Raw genomic sequence first — 15,596 nt, 5'->3', positions numbered from 1 at the left:
TAAAATGGCAATTCATATCTTCAAATATATCTGACAGAGACTTCTAGCCACAGATTACTTAGCTTAGAATAATCGTCCTCTGTCAGACTGGATTCTGAAGGTTTTTGGGCAGTACACCTGCACGCCGGTAGGTGGCATCATTCGGCTCCACGTTGTCCGCACTGGAAGTGATGTGTGCAGTAGCTACATAGGTGCCCTACCTGGGTGCGCAGACGCCGGTTCTTTCCTTTCCGCACCAGATGGTGTTGATCCAGTCAGAGCTACCCTCAGTAATTTTTTGACTGGCTTTTTTCTAACTTTTGGTTGACTACTTTTGAGAGTTATTCTCTCCTGGTGCGAGCATGTCACCTTAGAAACTGGCTGGTTTTAAATCATGTGATGCCTAGCACAAATAAATGTCTGTGACGGACCCCTACTTGATGTACCTGTGATAGTTGGAACATGACCACGACTCCGAGACAGGTGAGGACTGCCGCTATACACCCTAAGTCTGAGGGAGCAATTCCTGAAGCACCCTCACCACCAGACATCGGACGACCCCATGATGCTCAAGATCCCGATCACACGGAAGGTCCAGATATCGCCACACCCAGCTATCGTCATCGCACTCCAAATAGAAAATGAGTGGAAGTCTGACAAGCACAAAAAAAAAAAGTCTAAGTCATTGAAGAAAAAGTTACTTACCTTTGGTAACAAATTATCTGATAGAGACATATTCTAGTTACAGACTTCTTATTTCCCCCAGGTGTCAGTCACAATCAGGGGATATTTCTCGAGCAGTACACTGTGCGCCATCAGGTGGTGTCGGTCGACTCCGTGTCCGTCGTCGGGTCCGCCGGATAGGACACTGTGGGTCCTATACAGGGATAGGGAAGTCCTTGTCCCTACAAATCTGTTCACAGAACTGGAAGGATGGGTGGGTCGGAAGGTAAGTAACTTGTTCATCTGATAGAGACTTCTAGTTGCAGATTCTTTACCTTAGAATAGCTACCCAAGTAATACTCCAGGGAGGTGGGTCTGCGAACCAAGATCATACTAGGAAGTCCAGCAGGAACAAACAGGCAGCGTGCCTGCCCCTCCAGACCCAACTGTCCAGGCAGTAGTGTTTGGTGAACGTGTGGAATGATGCCCACATTCCTGCCTGGCAGCTATTCAGGACTGGAAATTCACGTGGTTGCAGCTGTTACTCTGGTGGAGTGAGCACCTAAACCCTCTGGGGATTGGTTCTTAGCCAACGCATAGCACATTTTATGTAGTATGACCCATGGAGATAGCTTTTTATGTTTATTATTTTACCCCCTGGATCATTCAGTAAACTGTCAGATTCAACATAATACCACAAAAAAGGCAAAAGGACAAAAATGTCACATTACAATTTCCATTGCCAGGCCGAAGACACCCACCTTTCTGTCCCAAACCTTTAGTTTGTAGACCAACCGTATTCCTCAGATATTTTAATAGAGCCCCCACCCTTTGGATGTAGTTTTTTTCTTTGTGTTGAACTTGTCGCATGGAGCCACATCTCGTAAGAAGGAAGTTCTGTGGTTTTCCAGAGTTGTAGGATCAATGATTTAGCTACTAATGATGCAATGAAAAAGTGTTGCTGTATTGTTAACCTACATTCAGCGCGGATTCAGAACAGGGCTTACATGAATCCAATCTCCCTTACATCGCCTACGTCTAAAACAAATTTCTGTGACCAAGGGAAATATTTTATTTAAGTTCTCTGGGGTGTATTAGAGCATCCATTTACAAAAAAAGGTCATTCTTTAAAAATTGGCGCCTCTTATTGCCTTATATGCCCAAACTTTATATTGTGTCCAGAGAGATGCTCGATCTTACTTCCTGTAACGTCCTCTATCTTCGCCAGAATACTAGGAACTAGCTTTAATGGAAGCTGCTGTATAAGTATACAATACCAATTACCGACCACTAATAATCGTCTTGCATAGATAACTTGGGAAATGGGAGTGGCAAGGTTGTCCACTGGTGTAGGAACTGATAGTAATAAATGGCGAATTTGGAGATAGCATAAAAAGAGCATAGGTGGGACTGCCAACTTATTTTCAACCAACTGCTCCCATGTTCTAACCGTCCCAAAGGAGAGAAAATCACTGAACCTTGTGATTTCCAGCTTCTCCCAGCTCTTAACATTCATTGTGCTTAGTTCTAAGCCCAAACCTTCGCACTGATCTAGTGCCATAGCAGGAATGGAAACTGGAAAAGTGAAATGCTTCTTGGAGCTGCCTAAATCCAACACTTATTATGTGAGGTATCTTGTATCTGGTCCGCTTGGGTAACTTGGGGATTTTCAAAAAGTGAGGGAGCCTAATACTGTTTTCCTGAAGCATTACCTTAATGTAAAAATTGTTGTGTATCTGAAGGGGAAAAGATATGCCAATCAGCCAATCCAAGTAGGCCGTCTGACAGTATTTTGCTAAGGCAGAGCCAGGCCACCATCTTCAACATTTACTTTGCAGATTGGTTAGTCTTGTACGGGCTTTTTGCATGATCAGAGAAAATAGGAAAAGCATCTGGTCGACATCCCTAAAAAAGCTCTGGAGAACCTTAATAATAACACATGAAAACAAAAAAAGAAATAAAGGGAGGATCATCATTTTCTGTAAAGCAACTAGTTCTATACTTGAGTGGAGCTGCTTGCCACTGCTGCAGCATTAATTTGGCCTTATTCAAGACTGGCAAATAAATCAGTTGGAACAACTCTTTAAATTGGGAGGAAACAAATATTCCTAGATATATAATTGAAAAACATTTCCCAAAATTAATGTGCATATCTACAGGCAGAACATGATGCGAGTAACCAAATAAAAGTGCTTCTGACTTTGCTTGATTGATTGATTCTATATACACCAAAGTCTGAAAAGCAATGATTTTTTTCAAATGACCGAGTAATATTTTTCTCATCACCCACTAAGTAGGGAATCATGTCGTCTGCAAAAAATTTTATCTTGGGAGTGTCGGGCAACAGTGCCTTCATTTGGCAATCTTGGCATAAGGCTGCGGACAAAGTTTTAATAAAAACAGTGAACAACGTCAGAGAGATAGGGCAGTCTTGGCGAGTTCCAAGGCTAATAGTGATCTTCCCTGCCATTGATGAATTAACCATGATCTTAGCTTCAGACTTATGGTACAATCTCTGCAAAACCAGAATAATGTCAGAGTTTAGAGAAAAGGACTTTCAATTGAACCAGGTCGAATGCCTTCTAGGCATTGAGCAATATTATTGCTGCCTTGGCCTCATTATTCTCAAAGTAGTCAATTGCTTGTAGCAGAAAATTTGTGTTTGCAGAAATATGCCTGTCTGGAAAAAACCCACCTTTATCCATGTGAACGAATCCTTATGCCATTATCCTAGCAAATAACTTACAGTCGTTGGTTAAAAGGCTAACAGGCCTATGGAAGCCCGGTTTGTCAGCTGGTTTATCCTTTCTCAAAACGCTGACTAACGGCCTCTACAAATTCAGGACTGGCAGGTTGATCTGATCTCTATAGATCGATCAAGGCTAAATCCTGAATCATCTTGGTTAGCACGGCAAAAGACCTAGGCTGATTCTGTGATTTATTTTTATGAGACTTATCTATCCTTAGATCAGAATAATATTAAAATCACCCCCATTACGAATTCGCCTGTTAATGAGAAATGTACTCTGTATAGGCCTTCCAGGGATGAGGGATCATCCTCTATGGGGCCATAAAAACTGAACCTGAAGAATTATGCCCTGGATTAACAGGGTAACTATGATAAACCTGGCTTGGACATCTATACAAACCTGACACCTCGCATGAAAAAGCATGCGCTATAACACTGCTACCCCTCGGACTGCAGTCTTTGCAGAAGCATAATAGGGGAAAAGTAACTTGGTAATTTAGGTGGTTTTGCATGGGTTTTGAAATGTGTTTCTTGTATCAAGATTACTTGTACTTTGGAAGTCTTTAGCCACTGAAGTAAGGCCTGGCACTTGATCAGATTGTTGAGCCCATTAGCATTACAGGAAGCGAATCTAATAAGTCTCATGGCCATCGTTTCATATGGCAGTGAATTTGGGTCTGGCGCCTCCCCTATCGTGTGGAGATTTCCCCTCATTTTAAAACTTTTATACCCCCCAGTTGCTGGTTCTGTAGACAAGCCAGACTATTTCCTCCCTACTCATGCTGGGTCCTTCCAATGACCCACTCAGAGATCCCACTAACATCTCCAAGTGCACCACTCCCTTCCCCCCTCACTGCCCTTCTCAGACCCAACCCGTCCAGGGATCCCCTTACCCACAGCACCCCCCCCCCCCTCAATGTGTCATTTTCCCCCAACCCCCATAGATGATTCGAGTGCCAGGGCATGGCACTCTTGAGCCTTCTGCAGATGGGGAAGCAGCAGATGACCTTTGAGATGGAAAGAAACTGTTGAATATATGCAAAAATAAAGCATCAATACACGTCCACCTCACCAACTGCATAAATCGCTGGATCGCCAACCCCAATGCAGACCCTACTAGAACCCACCCAAACTCCACCTCCTACTCAGAAGGATGCTGTCCGTTCGCCCTAGTTTCTGGATTACTCAGATCCTACTTAATTTGTTCAAGGTTACTACTCTTGCAGCGGTTCATTCCTAAACCTGATTTGGGGAGGGGGGAGTTTCTCCATCCTCCTAACTTCAGTAAATTTAATAGAAAGTGAGGCCCCCACCTTCTTTTATTGCCTGAAGAAAGTCATTTGCATGGACCACTGAGTGAAAAATATGGACTTGTCCCTTATGTATAACTTTAAGCTTTGATTGCCGTATAATTTCCGCTGGTGCCCCTTGACTCTTAAAATCGCCAACTAGTCCCTGGAACTCCTTCCGACGACGAGCCGGCATGATGGAGAAGTCTCAAACGACCCAGAAAGAATAGTTTTTCTCTGAAGAGTTGCAACTTTTGGCTTTGGTAGCGTTTTTATAGGATTTGTTCTTTGATTCTGAAGTCCCTGAAATTTACCAGGACAGTACAAGGGAATCAGGCATTGGAAGACCTGACTGTGGGGACCCGGTGGGCCCACAGGATTGAGAAGTCAAAACTTTGGGGTGTTTTTTCTGGGAAAATATGCTGGAAAAACAGATCCGAGATGACTTGAGTTATTGTGGGCTCCCTTTCAAGATCGTCTGGAATTTTCACAAATCTCCAATTAGAGCGGCGGGACCCGTTTTCTACATCGGCCATTTTCAAGCTCCGACTGGAGTCTTCTATACTCATTTCTTTTTTATTGGCTAGGTCCACCAGAACTGGTACTCTCTGTTCCACCTGGGTCACTCTCAGCTCCGTCTGAGTAATCCGGTCAGCGAGCTGTTGTACTCGTACTTGTAGTACTTATTTTGCCTAGCTTCGTTAGTCCTCCTGTGAGCCTCCGCTTGTGAAATTTTAAAATCCCTTAGCTTGCTCAGGATCTGGTTGAGTATCATTTCCATGGTTAGTTTCTCTGATGTTGCCTCGGGTGGAGACATTGAAGCTGAAGCAGTCAGGATCTCCACAAGGCCTTGAAGGGATGCCAGTAATGAATCTTCTGTCGTTGCGGACACCACGAGGATCGCTTAAGAGCTTGGGGTTTGTATTTGCGGCAGGGGACCAGAGGAGGGATTTGTCCTCACACTAATTGTCTGATCCACCAGTTGAAAGGGCTGCTCAGCCATCCTCTCTTGTGGAGCGTTTTTGGGTTTTTCATTGTGAACAGGGGGTAGGGCTGTACTCTCTGGAGGTTCATGGCGCTGAGAAGATTGAAGGTGTGAAGAGAGGTCTGATGGTCCTGTGGCGGTCTTGTTGAGGCTGGCTTGCCCAGATATTGACAGCGACATTCGCTGAGGCTGATAATTGGGTGGCCTAGCTTTTAACTGAAGTGAGTCCTGCTCTGGAGGCATGCCCGTAGAAGATGCCCCCACCTACAATGGAAGCCCCCAGTCGAGAAGTGAATCCTCTGAGTGGACACTCTGCTTCTGTGTAACAGGGGCTTTTTGAGAGTCCGGGTGATTTCTTACTTCTAGCTTTTGAAGTTTACTTTGAATACGTGGTTTGGGGGCTTTCTCCTCGCGCCATGCACCTCATTGCGCTTTATCTCACACTCTGGCACTGAGGGATGCTTGATGAATCACCAAAGGGCTGTAAGCCGCACCTGCGCTAAGTAGGCCACTTCTGCCGGACCTCGGGGACTCCTCGTCCTGCCGAGGGACCTAATGCTACAACCTTTTCCTGCTTTCTGCCCCTTTCAGTTAAACTTGCGTGGGTTGATTCGTAGACCTGGTGATTGTGCGCAGATCGTTCAAAATCGTTGGTCGTGGGAAGGTCGAGGAGAAGGAACAAGAAAACCCTTTGGGGGGAAAAGGGTGGGGGTGGATTGGGGGGGCTTACTGGAGAATTACTCTTCGTCCCCTGCCTTGTATCTTGCTCCAGCTGGTAATCTGCCCGCTGCCCCCCCCCCACATTGGAGGGAGGCGGGAGGATTATGAGTAACCCAACAGTTTAATCATGATCCTGATGCTTGAAAGCAACGTTTGCTTGTGACCCGGGGTGGGGGGCGGTTAGGTCTTACAATTGTGTTCAGCTGACTTCAAAAAACGTCTTTCCAGGGGTGTCGCCCTCTACTAATTCAAAAATGTGGCCAGCCTCTCACTCGCCCCTCTTCATCCCCAAGGTGCTCCGATTATGTTGGGGAATGAAAATAAATGATCTCTGAGCAGATCAAAGCGCATCAGAGTGCCTTCCCTCTCCTCCACTCCTCCGTTGGCCTTGTTTCCTCTTACCGCAAGCTCTTCCTCAAAGGGCGTCGAATAATGCTGATCCAGAGACCTTCTCTGGGACCTTTCAGTTCAGTTCGCCACAGAGTGCAAAGCGCAAGCCAGGAGCTGCAACTGCATGCCACGCCCTGGGGAAGAGCAACAGTAGGTTCTCACTTGTAGAGACCAAAGTGTGGTCGGTGCAAGGGTAAATGTCGAAACCCCACCCGCCCCACTGCCGAGCAGTCGCGCTTCCTCAAGTCTGCATGGGCTCCAGTAGCATTTAGCTAATATCACCGCCACCAGCATGTCATGCCATATTCAAGTGAATTCTCCCCTGGAGATGGCTCTTTTATGCACCGCCCGACCTTTCTTTGCACCCAAATAACCCATAAAGAGTTGATTATCCACCTGGAACTCTTTGGTACGATCAGAATAGAATGCCAATGCACTTTTTGGATCCAGGCGGTGGAGTCTCTCCTCTTCCTTAGAAGGATATGGGGGCATGTAAAAAGTAGGCAAAGTGATGGATTGGCCTTCATGAAAGGATGGGGCCACTTTTGGTAAAAAGGAAGGCCTGGTACGAAGCACTATCTTGTCAATATGGATGGAAATGAAGGGTTGCTTTGAGGAAAGAGCCTGCAGCTCATTGACCCTGCAGGCAGAAGTGATGGCACCAAGGAAGGCTGTCTTTAGACTAAGAAGCCTAAGGGGACAGTTATGAAGTGGCTCGAAAGGAGCACACATCAGAAAACAACCAACTTCAAATCTCATTGTGGCATTATGAACGGTGAAGGAAGAAACATATGTGTATGACTCCCCAGAAATCTACCAACATTAAGAGATTTAAACAAGGAGGGTTGGTGAGGTAATCTCAGGAAAGCAGAGATAGCTGACAAGTAACCCTTTAGGGTGCCCAAAGCAGAGCCCTGCTGGACAAGAGAAAGAACAAACAAGAGGACCTCTCATAGAGAGGGGATTAACAGACTTGTCTGTGCACCATGCCACAAGTTTGATCCAATGACAGGCATATACTGTTTTGGTGGAGGGACGCCTGGCTGCCAAGATAATGTTACAGACTTTTAGAGGAAAGTCAAAAGCGATCAACTGCTGCCGCTCAATCTCTGTGTAAGAAAGCAGAGACTGGACAGGTTCGAGTGGAGAACTGTCCCCTGCTGCTGCGACAGAAGAGCCTCCCAAAGGGGCAGTCTGAATAGAGGATCAATGGCCATGCTCAAGAGCTCGAGATACCAGACACTTCATGCCCAGTCTTGAGCCACAAGAATTACTTGAGCCCGGTCTTTCTTGATATTCTTGAGTATCCTGGGCAGAAGTGGTATTGACGGAAGGGTGGCCCAAGTTCCACCTGAGACCAAAAGTGTTGCAGAGCGAGTGCTGCCTTGGAAACTCCAACATGTAAAACTGCTGACATTGCGTGTTCTCTGAGGAGGTGAACAGATTTAACCAAGCCTCCCTACACTGCTGAAAGAGACCCTGCGCCAACTCCGGATGGTGACGCCATTCGTTATCGACCAGGCATTGACTTGTGAGTTTGACTGCTCTGGTGTTCAGAGAGCCTGCCCGATGTTGAACCACCGGGGATATGCCCTGATGTTCCAGCCATGTCCAGAGGAGCAGAGTCTCTTGACAAAGGGTCCACAATCCTACCCTACCCTGCTTGTTGCAGTACCACATGGCAGTGGTGGTGTCCATTAACACCTGCACCACTTTCCCTTCAAGAGAGGAAAATAATACTTTCAATGCTAGTCTGATAGCCCTGAGCTCCAAAAGAGTGATATGGAGCCAGGACTCCACTGGAAACCAGACTCCTCTAATCTCTGCCTCTCCCATGTGGCTGCCCAATCTTAGGAGTGATGCATCTGTCACTACTGTCAGATCTGGTTGGGGAAGGGAGAGGGATCTGCCTCTGATCCAACTGCAGTTCAAAAGCCACCAATACAGATCTTCTGCAGTTCCCTCCAAGATCTGGGCCATGTCAGAGAGATTCCCCTGATGCTGTGCCCACTGGAACTTCAGGTCTCAATGCAGAGCCTGCATATTCCATCTGGTATGCGTCACCAGCAGGATGCAGGAGGCCATGAGGCCCAGAAGCCTCGAAGTCAATCGCACTGAAATCCATGGAAAGAGCCTGAAACATCAGTATCCTAGCCTGAAAATCCTGGACTCACAGCTCAGGAGGATAGGCACGAAACTGCACTGTGTCCACAACAGCTCAGATGAAAGTGAGCATCTGAAAGGGAGTCAGGTGTGACTTTGGTATGTTTATAGACACCCCAGGGAATGCAGGAGGTCCACCGTAGTCTGGAGGTGGGAGACAATGGCCTAGGGAAAACCCGCCTTAAACAGCCAGTCATCGGGGTAGGAGAAGACTGAATCCCCTGACTTGTGCAAATGAGCTGCAACCACCGCTATCACTTTGGTAAACACCCAAGGGGTGCTGGTACAGCCAAAGGGGAGCACAGTAAACTGAAACTGCTCATGGCCTACCATTAAATGTAAGTAACGTATGTAGGCAGGCAGGACAGGAATATGGAAATATGCGTCCAATGCTACCATCAGGTCTCCTGGGTCCAGGGGAGATAGGACTTGAGCCAGAGTGAGTATATTGAACTTCTCCTTCTTGAGGAAGAGATTAAGGGACCGGAGGCGAAGGACGGGCGGAGGCTCTTGTCCTTTTTGGGCACCAAAAGTACCTGGAATAACAACCTTCACCTACTTCTGGCACAGGGACACTCTCTTTGGCTACCTTGGCCAAGAGAGCCATAACTTCCTCGCGGAGAATTGCCAGGTGATCCTTCATCATCCAACCATAAGGTTATGGCATGGATGGAGGGGTAGTCTCGAAGGAGAGTAGTCCATCAGACAATTTGCAAAACCCACCTGTCTGACGTGATGGATTGCCAGTGGGGCAGGTAATGGCGAATCCTGCCTCCAACTGGTCCCTGATGGGGAAGCATCAGACTAGGAAGGTTTGGAGGCTGCAGTAGGAATGGTGGTGGACTGGGCAGACAGCTGGCTCCCTTATCCATGAGGATGTTGGATCCCACAACCCGGCCATGCAGAAGCTAGGCAGAATGCGCGGCACGGTGGCTGAAGGGAAAGGGATGTGGCTGGCTGCCCCTTCTGTATCCCCGAAAGGGCGAAAAGCAGCCTGAGGGGGGCGAGGAGCAGCTGCAAGCCCAATGGACCAGGCTGCAGCCCGAGACTCCTTAAATCACTTCAGCACCAAGTCCGTTTTGTCTCCAAAGAGACAGGTGCCATCAAAGGGCATATCCATAAGCACAGCCTGGACGCCCCCTGAAAAAACAGATGTCCTCAACCAAGCGTGGCGCCTCAAGGCCACTGTCGATGCAACTGATCTACCAAGTGAGTTGGTTGTATCCATTCCACATTGTATTGTAAACTTCGCTGCATCTCTCCAGTCAGCAACAGCATGAGAGAGAATTGCCCAGGCCTCTTCCGGGACCTGTGGCAGCACTTGTGAAACCGTGTTTCATAAGGTATGGGTGTAACAGTCTAAAAGTCATAGGTGTTCATGGGCTGCAATGCCAGACTGGAGGAAAAAAAACATCGTTCTCCAAAGGCGACCCAACCTTTTGGATTCTCTACCTGGGGGTGCAGAAGGGGATGCGCCTCGGGATGCAGAGGCCTGTATTACCAAACTCTCAGGGGTGGGGTGTTGCGTCAGGGACACGGGGTCATTCGGTGCTGACCTAAGGTGGCGGGCGACTGTCCTATTAACAGTAGCCCCTGTGCTGGGTTTGCACAAAGTCCCCAGCGATCAATGCCGGTTCGGAACCAGAAACGGGTCCCCAGGTACCCTCCAGAGCTGAGGCCAAAGGTGTGGAACCCAAGGGGGCCCCTTCCAACCCAACAAGGCCTGAAGGCTCTCAGGCAGGGCTGGACTGTCCAAAGATGAGGCGCATGGCCTTGTAAAATTCATGCAATTGGGCAGGGATGGCTCTGGTTCCGGAAACTCGGGGAGGAGCAGAGCTGATCTAGAAGTAGGCTCTGAAGACGGAGGCCTGGAGCAACAACTCTCCTTTTCCCACATCGCGTCATCTGAGTGGAAAAACATTTGCTCTTCTTCGACTTCTTCTTGTGCATACCCGAACCTCCAGAGGACTTAGAGTTGGAAGATGAAGAGTGTGGGCTCCGTGAGTGGTCTCAGGACCTTCCTCTCGACCGAGACCTGGAGCGACGCAGAAACAAGAGCTGGGCCCCAAGTAGCTTTAGGGACTGCTGCCTCAAAGCTTTCGGGTTCATGGCCCGACACCCAGAGCACGACTTTGGGTTGTGGTCGCGCTCCAAACATAAGATACAAACAAGGTACGGATCTGTCATGGACATCATTCAGTGACAAGAGTCTCAAGGCTTGAACCTGGTCTTCTGTGATGACATCTCAACACACCAAAATGTCAAAAAACTTCAACAAAAGTCGAATAATACAGTAAAAAAGTGAATGTTGAGGCAGTTCTTCTTCGGATCTGCGCATAGACTGGCGTGGAAAGAAAAGAACTGACGTCAGTGCGCCAGGGTGGTGCCTGTATAGTACTCACAATGTCATATCCGACAAACCTGCTGCCGACAAGGGACGCAAAGCCAAAAGACAACACCTGACTACGTGCAGGGGTACTGCTTGAGAAAAATCTCAGAATTCAGACCGACGCCTGTGGAAAATTCTAAGGTAAGGAATCTGCAACTAGAAGTCTATCAGATAAGGTCTTCGACTTTGCCCTGCCCATCAAAGCCATCCTACAAGGCGCAGGAGCGTCAGCACTCCTAATTTCACACTTCGGTGGAGCTTGAGTCAGGGTCCGCTCTGTGCTTCTCTGATTTTCCCAGTTCCAGAGTGAACCCCAACCCAGCTAAAAGAACTTTATGAGGCCATGTACCTCATATTTGGGCAGCCCAGCCCCTCTGGAGCACCGTCGGGCCCCACGAGTTTGGGGGGTGGGCCCTCAATGGATCTCCACCAGTGGGTTAAACTTCAGCACCAGTCGTGGAGCATGGATCCCTTGTTGGATCCAGAGCAGAGTTGCCAGTGAGACAGAGACCTTCCTCGTGTCTGCTACAGTGCTGATGACATCCCATCGCAACGCCACCCCCATTGCCATTCTCGACTCCGACATGCAGCCGGATGAGAAACAACCAACGCCTGTTCTGGTGCAGTCTGGAACCATTCTCTCCAGACCAAAACGGACAGGCCTGGATAGAGAGTCAGATGGGAATGATGTGAGGACCCTTATGGACACCAGCAACCAACAGATGTGAACAAAGACAACTGGTACGAGGAACAGGCAGGGGTCAGGGGGTTAGACACTTGGCCCAACACTGACTTGGTCGCTCTTCCTACCAAAGCTACGGATGAGGGAGCCTCTTTTGCTATGGTGGTGCGCAGCTGAGGTGTTATACCGTGGACAGCTAAAGGTTTAAGTTAAAACAGGCATCTTGTGGGAGGTGCTTCAGCCAACCTTCGCCCCACCAAACCTTTACTCTCTTTAAATGAAGCACATACTGATGTCTTGTGCGCGGCCAGGTCCAAGCCCTACATAAGTGCTCCTGTGCATAGGAGGATTGCCTGCCACCATTGCCCTGCTCCTGGGGATCTTAGTTTCCTTATCCAGCATCCTACTCCGAAGATCTTGGTGGTCCAAGCCTCCACATCTAGGATTAACCCCGGCACATTCCCTAGCACTTCACCAGATATTTAATACAAGAGGCTGGATATCTTTGGCAAAAGAATGTTTTCTTCAGCCAGCCTTGCACTGCAGTCAGTCAACACTGCATGCCTTTTGGGACGATATTTCTATACAGTGTTGGCTTTAGTTGCTCTCTATGGTCTCAGAGCAGGCCAGACCCATACTCTCCCAAGCTATTGCTGGTGGGAAAGATGCAGCAAAGTTCACCATACGATGTGGTCTTGACACAACCGACTTGCTGGGTACAGAGAGTTTATCAGCAGTTTCCTTGCAGTGCAACGCCTGGCTGAGAACTGTTTTTTCAGGGGAATCCCAAGACTCACTCATGGGCATGCCCTTTAATGACTTGTCTTTTGGGAGAGAAGGCAGTCTCAGCGCTTGAGCACTTTAAGGGCAGCAGGGCTACAGCCAGACCCTTGGCGTTGTCTGTGGCTCCCCGTCACTCTTAGTCCATCTTCCACCCTGTTTGTGGCCAAAGAAGGGGTCTCCAATCACATCCATATGCTCCCAGCCCCCCACCCCAGCAGCCACCGCCTCCAAGCGCCTTTAGTTTGTCCTCCGCCCATCATGGCCATCCAGTGGGTGACCGGGTGCGCTTTAACCTGCACTACTGGCGGTCAGTAACATCAGACCGCTGGGTTTTGCAAATCGTACAAAGGGGCTACTCACTCACTTTTGTGAGTGCCTCTCCACCGACTTACTCCCATCTGACAGGACCACCTTTCCTTGGTCCGTCAGAAAGTGCTGGCTCTCTTGGTCAAGGGACCCATAGAGTGTGGCTGCATCAGAAGTAGGTTGTTGTTGCTATCACCGCTACTTTCTGGTGCCCAAGAAGAACTGAGGCCCTCGTACTAATGTAGACCTGCATCTTCTCATCCTCTTTCGGGCCTATTCTCCTGAGCAGCAAGTCCAGAATATTCAGGCTACAAGACCGATGTTTCAGCCTTAATCCAGGATTTCAGTGAGACTAACTTTGAGGATGCCAGCCCTCAAGGCCTACTGTATCTTGCTTGTTACTAATGCCCATTGGAATATGCAGGCTCTGAAGAGGGACCTGAAGTCCCAGTGGGCGCAGCGTCAAGGGTATCTCTCCAACATGTATCAGATCTCCAAGGAAACTGCGAAAGAACTGCAGGAGTGGCTGATGAACATCGATTGAGTCAGTGGCTGACCCCTCTCCCTCCCCCAGCCAGTGTTGACTGTGGTGACAGATGCGTCACTTCTGGGATGGGGCGGGTAGCCATGTGGGAGAGGTGGAGATCAGAGGACTCTGGCCGAGTGCAAGCTCCACATCAACCTTTTAAAGCTTCAGGCAATTTTGCTTGGCCCTGAAAGCCTTTCTTCCTTCGATCTGGAAAGGTTGGTGCAGGTGTTCACAGAGAACACCACAGTCATGTAGTACTGAAAATAACAGTGTGGGTGGGGTCGTGGACCTCTTGCCAACAGCCTATACATCTCTTCATATGGCTGGAAGGCCAGGGCATTTCCCTGATGGTTCAAAACCTGGTGGGCTCTCTAAACACCAGAGAGGACAAACTCAGCAGAAGATGCTTAGCGGATCACGAATGGCATCTCCATACGGAGGTGGTGCAAGAACTCCTTCAGCATTGGGAAGATCCTTGGTTAAATCTGTTTGCCACCACCAAGAACATTGTCAGTGGTTTTGCGCGCTGGAGTTTCCAAGGCAACTCTTGCTCAGAGATTCTTTTCGTTGAGGCGCTCCAGCCTCTTGTATGCCTTTCTGCCAAAATCATTCGTGCCCAGTGTTCTCAAGAAGATCAGGAACTACCAGGCCCAAGGTATTCTTGTGGCTCTGGATAGGGCACAGAGAGTCTGGCACCCGAGTTGTTTAGCGTGACCATCGTTCCTCCAATCCGGCTGCTTCTTCGAGGGTGATCTACTGTCCCAACAACAGGGGAAGATTTCTGCACCCAAACCTGTGCACCCTCCACCTTCATACACAGAGGCTGAGCAGCGACTGTGGAGAGCTTTCGACCTTCCTCCCGAAGTCTGTAATGTTATATTCTGGCAGCAAAGCTTACCTCCACCATGTCTATATGTCTTCCGCCAGGATAAGTTTGTGACATAGTGCACTTCCCATAACATTGACCGCCTTTCTGCCCTTTATCCAACACAACATTCTTGTGTTTACTCTATTGTTACCCCACCAGAGCTCTGCTCTGTGCACACGGACCAACCTTCTTTCTCTGTTGTGTCTAAGTTTCTTAAAGGCTTACAGCGCATGCCTCCCCCCCCCCCCCCTTCCCCAATCATTCATCATGCCCCAGTGGGATCAGAATCTTGTTCTCAACCTTCTTGATGCGAGCACCTTTTGAGCCTCTGCACAATTGCCCTCTTAGGCTTCTGACTATCAAAACTGGCTTTCTAGTGGCCATAACATCAGCCAGGAGGGTCAGTAAATTGCATTCACTCTCTGCTCATCCTCCATACACCACTGTCTACCCGAACAAGCTGGTCCTCTGAACATGTGCCTCCTTCCTTCCGAAGGTTGTGACTCCCTTCCATGTACACCAGAAAGTCTTCCTGTATATCTCATTTGTTCCACCTCACCCCTCCAAAGAGGAGGAGAGGCTCTACCGTCTGGACAAAAAAATAAAAGAGTGCTACTGTTCTACCTTGAACACACAAAAGTTTTCTTGGTGGATGAGCAACTCTTCCTGGTGTTTGTAGGAGCTAAAAAAGGGAAGGCCATGCAGAAATGGACCATTTCAAGATGGATAGTGCTCTGCATCACGATCTGCTATGTAATGGTCAAGAAGCCAACTCCTGGACAGCTGTCAGACAGTAACGTGGGCATCTTTAAACACGTTTACTAAACAATACTGTCTGGACAGTAAGGTTTGTTGTGACAGTTACTATGCCAGTTCAATCCTACAGGATGTTTTAATTTAAAATTGGCTTCGCAGACCTGTATCCTGGAAAGCATAGCTTGAGTACCTAAATCAAAGGTAAGGAATCTGTGGAAATAAGTCTCTAGCAGATAAACAAGTTACTTACCTTTGGTGATGCCTTAGTATCTACCAGTTATCTAGCCCCTGATTCCTTAAAACCCTCCCATCCTCCTCACTCTCTGAGCCCATTCCAGTGTAATG

General features: G+C 48.3%; 1 protein-coding gene across 1 annotated transcript in view; it reads right to left on the bottom strand.

Moving 5' to 3' along the window:
* WDR62 (WD repeat domain 62) overlaps positions 1-15,596 on the bottom strand; it is a gene marked incomplete at its 5' end in the record, with an annotated part of 926,258 nt that overhangs the window by 402,395 nt on the left and 508,267 nt on the right. The window lies entirely within an intron of this gene.

Source organism: Pleurodeles waltl, chromosome 9 (genome assembly GCF_031143425.1).
Source record: "Pleurodeles waltl isolate 20211129_DDA chromosome 9, aPleWal1.hap1.20221129, whole genome shotgun sequence".
In the NCBI taxonomy this organism is placed as follows: domain Eukaryota; kingdom Metazoa; phylum Chordata; class Amphibia; order Caudata; family Salamandridae; genus Pleurodeles; species Pleurodeles waltl.
The sequence above is the reverse complement of the archived record's forward strand: the minus strand, read 5'-3'. Positions and strand labels throughout refer to the sequence as shown.